This window comes from Thalassophryne amazonica, chromosome 4, assembly GCF_902500255.1.
Source record: "Thalassophryne amazonica chromosome 4, fThaAma1.1, whole genome shotgun sequence".
NCBI classification, from domain to species: Eukaryota; Metazoa; Chordata; class Actinopteri; order Batrachoidiformes; family Batrachoididae; genus Thalassophryne; species Thalassophryne amazonica.
In genome coordinates, this window is record NC_047106.1 from 128348521 (window position 1) to 128352883 (window position 4363).

General features: G+C 46.6%; 1 long non-coding RNA gene across 1 annotated transcript; it reads left to right on the top strand.

Annotated features, from left to right (window-relative positions):
* Positions 1–2634: 2634 nt before the first annotated feature.
* LOC117509293 lies at positions 2635–3143 on the top strand. The gene is made up of 3 exons (XR_004560368.1): positions 2635–2649; positions 2836–2837; positions 3004–3143. It is a non-coding gene; the product is annotated as an uncharacterized LOC117509293 (long non-coding RNA).
* Positions 3144–4363: the final 1220 nt, after the last annotated feature.

Sequence of the window (4363 nt, forward strand, 5' to 3'; positions counted from 1 at the left end):
CTACTGAGAGTGTCTAGTGATATCATGATGGCCGCTGACACAGGAAGATGCACGGTCCTAGTCCTGCTAGACCTGTCCGCAGCCTTCGACACTGTCGACCATAGCATTATGGTCAACTGGCTGCGCGATCTGGTAGAGTTGTCGGGGTCCGTGCTGAAGTGGTTTGCCTCATACTTGGAGGAGAGGACCTTTAGTGTGTTGGCTGGCCATAAACTATCGAAAACAGCTGCTTTACAGTATGGTGTCCCGCAAGGTTCTGTTTTGGGGCCACTGCTGTTTCAATTGTATGTCCTTCCCCTTGGCCAGTTGATTCAGGACTTCAGGGATATTTCCTACCACCTGTTTGCGGACGACTTACAACTGTACTGTTCCTTTAAGATTTCAGAAGTCCACAAACTGAACTCTTTATTTGACTGCCTGTCACAGGTGAAGAAGTGGCTTAATGGAAACCGTCTGCAACTGAACTCTGAAAAAACTGAGACACTTATTGTTGCCCCTGACAGTGCTGTTCCTGTTATCAGGAGCCTCCTTGGTGACTTGGGCTTAGCGGCAAAAACAAGCCTTAGAAACCTTGGCGTTATTTTTGATGAAGGAATGTCTCTTGCTCAGCACGCAAGCAAGCTTGTGAAGAATTGCTTCTTTCAACTGCGAAATATTGCCAAACTTAAACAGTTTGTTATATGGCTGGGGGGGCCTGGCTGCCGGTTTGTTTCTGTTTTTTGGTTTTCCTCCCAGGTGGCTTGCGTTTGGGACTGAGTGGCTGTGTTGCTGAGGCTGTCAGGACCTCACCCTGATCACCTGCGACTCGTCAGGACTCACAGCTGTGGTGCATCTGGATGGATTGGAACATGTTGGCATTTAAGACTGGAGTGCACAGTGTGTATTTGCCAGAGACTCGACCTTGTGACCAGACGGGTGAGATCGTCGTCTCGGGAGCCATCTCATCAGCAGCGGATGCTGAGAACGTCCAGGTTTGATGCACAGTCTGTGAAAGAGGAGGGGGTGAGGTCTCACGCTCGTCAGCACACTTCCTGAGGTACGTTAGATTTTGTGACTAACGTTTATACAGTCAGTAAATGTGGTGTCCCTCACACCTTATTGTATTGAGCTGTTTGTTAGTCATGTATCAGCTTCCACTGCAGTGGAGTTTTGTGAACGGGATGTTCCATGCCTGCAGGTTGGGAAGCTGATCAGTAATCAAGCCAGGAAGTGTTTGCTGTTTGTACACCTTTAAGTGTTCTGTGTGTAGAGTGTGGACTCACATAATGGTTCCTTCTTTCACAGACTCGGTTGTTGCGGCCACCTGGGGGGTGTCGGCGGGGTCCTTGGGTCCGAAACAGCTTCTGGCTCCGGACCGTTAGCGCTGCTGGGAGCGCACCACGCCAGACCGCACCTTTTTGTTATTATATTATCACTGTTATGTATTAAATTCAGTTAGCCTTTGTACCGTGCTCTGCTTATTTCATACTGGGTCCTTCAAACGCTGGTCGGTTCTCCGAGCTGCGTCCGACACATAACACAGTTGGTGTCACAGAAAGAATTAGAGGAAATTATCCATGCCTTTGTCTCCACGCGGTTGGACTATTGCAACAGCCTGTTCACTTGCCTGGGTAAGGAGATAAATCGGTTGCAGTATGTCCAGAACTCTGCTGCGAGGCTTCTGACCCGCACCAACAGGAGAGCCCACATCACGCCTATCTTGGAATCCCTCCACTTGCTCCCTGTTGCCTCCAGAATTAATTTTAAAATCTTGGTTTTGACTTTCAGAGTACTACATGGTCAGGCTCCTGATTACATTGCTGACTTGATTCAGCCTTACACCTCAGCCCGCAGCCTCAGATCTTTAGGTCAGAACCTGTTGATGGTTCCTCGAACCTCCTTTAAAACTCGAGGAGACCGATCTTTTAAAACCGTAGTGCCTCGTCTCTGGAACGAACTCCCTCTGTCCCTGCGATCCCTGGACTCTGTTGAGATGTTCAAAAAGCAACTAAAGACTCTACTTTTTAAACAGGCTTTTCATGGCCAATAATCTTTTAGTACTGTTTTACTGTATATTTTTATTGTTTTACCTTGTAAAGCGTTTTGTGACCCCTGTCTGTGAAAGGCGCTATATAAATAAAGTTTAGTTACTTACTTACTTACTAAACAGTACAAGGTGTTTATAAATGAAGTGATTTGTGAATGATTGTGAGGGTTTAAAAAATCTATATTGAAATCTCCACAGACAAATAAATGCTTATTTCTGTTGATTTTGTTGTACATTCCTAAGATAACGTCTTCAAAGGTGTCAATATTTGTCCCAGGAGCTCTGTAAATACAACTAACAACTATGTTTTTGGAGTTCATTCATTCATTCATTCATTCATCTTCTACCGCTTAGTCCAATTAAGGGTCGCAGGGGGCTGGAGCCTATCCCAGCAGTCATAGAGCGTGAGGTGGGGTACACCCAGGAGAGGATGCCAGATGTAATTTCTATGGTAACACATTCCATGGTGTTGTCCATTGTAAATGACATGTTAATGAGTTTACAGTTGTAATCTGACCTTACATATAATGCACACCTCGCTCTCTGACGACACGCAGCTCACTCTCTGACGACACGCAGCTCTCTCACTGACGACACGCAGCTCTGATGACAGAAGGTATGTAGTGCGTGAGTGAACGTGGTGTGCGTGTGTGACCCCCATCTGCCCTTCCTGATCAGCCTACAACATCCTACTCAAAGCCAACCGACAACTTCTATCAGGAAGGGCCGACCACCAAAACAACATGAAGACAGACAAGAAGGAAAGACAAGTGGTGAAGGCAATAACTGTGAAGTGAGACACCGAGAAGACGTGGCCCCAACCATACAACTTACCAGGACAAACAACCACACATGAACAAACAGTGACAGCAACAGTCTGTTGTCTAATTAGTGACTATCCATACCCTAATCTAGGACACCAGAGTCTTGATCCCCTTGAGAGCACCCAAAACCAAATTGTGGTGATGGCCACAAAGATACAACCATCCACACACGGAGACCCAAATCACAGCTAAATATCCGATCACTACTGTGGCTGGTGTGTTGGGCCAAGACAAAAGTACAGAACCTTACCATATGACATGGACCACTCCGGCACATCAGAAGCCATACGGCCGTCCACAAGCAATGAGGGAAATGGGTCCAGGACGCAGGGCCCCAGGAGAAACCAGGAGAAAAGGTCAGCGGAACAGCACAGGGGCAAGGAAGGGCAGCCACCAGAGCCACCGGGGCAGCACAACGAACCAACAGGGGAGTGGCCCGGTGGTGCCGGATCCCTTGTGCTCCCCTTCTCCCTCTCTCTCCTTCGCCCCCTTTCTCTCTCTCTCTCTCCCTCACTCATCATTTTTCTGCTGATCAAACGTGGAACTTTTTGGAAACACGAAGCCTTTCAACTGTAACATAAACCATAAATTTTGAAATGTATCATCAGCGACGCTCACACGAGGAACTCTGCATTACTACTGAAGGATTTTGATGGAGTTTTTCCAATTCATCTGACAGAAAGTGAAACTCTGTCCAGCTTTGCTCCTGCGCTGTGCTCTGAGCTGATGGTTGGTAGCATTGCAGAGCCTCGGGACGTTGAAGTGGCTGATTTTTCAGAAACAAATCAGTTCATTTTTCGGAAAATACATGCTCAGCAGCACAAGCCATTTGAATCCGAGAGCCGGGTGGAAATTTGCTGCTAGCTGTGACTTAAATCCTAGACTGCAGAACAAACAGCTCATCTTCAGCTCAGAAACTCCCCCTCTCCTCCTCAAGCTCAGCAGTAAACAGAAGAGAGTGCAAGCAGCACTTGAGAGGTTTCACAGACGCTGCTTTTCTCCGGTATCGGACAACGCCACAGGTTGTATCGGTATTTTCCGATACTTGAATTACATTGGTATTGGAAGCAGATTCTGATACTGAATTGGCTCAGTCCCAACCTTAGTTGAAATGTGTTTGCGCAGGAGGTGGGTGAGGTTGGACCTTATTCATATGTAGCACCTCGGTGCTACTCATGTAATTTAGCACTTTATAAATAAACTACGAGGTGTGTGTGGATTGGGAGGTCTGGGCGGTTTTGCTTGAGCTGCTGCCCCCGCGACCCGACTCCGGATAAAGCGGAAGAAAATGGATGGATGGATAAATAAACTAGCGCATTGCCCATGGGGATCCGAGGGCTCTGGATTGGGTGGTGTTTATAAAATAGGTAGCTCACGTTTTGCAAGGGTGGCAACACATTATGCAAAATTTCTATCATGATTTCAACTGAAAGTTCAGAAATTTAAAATGAGAAAGTTTTGTGAATAATTGTATTTATTATTTGTCACATTTAGTTGATGTCATGTTTTACAA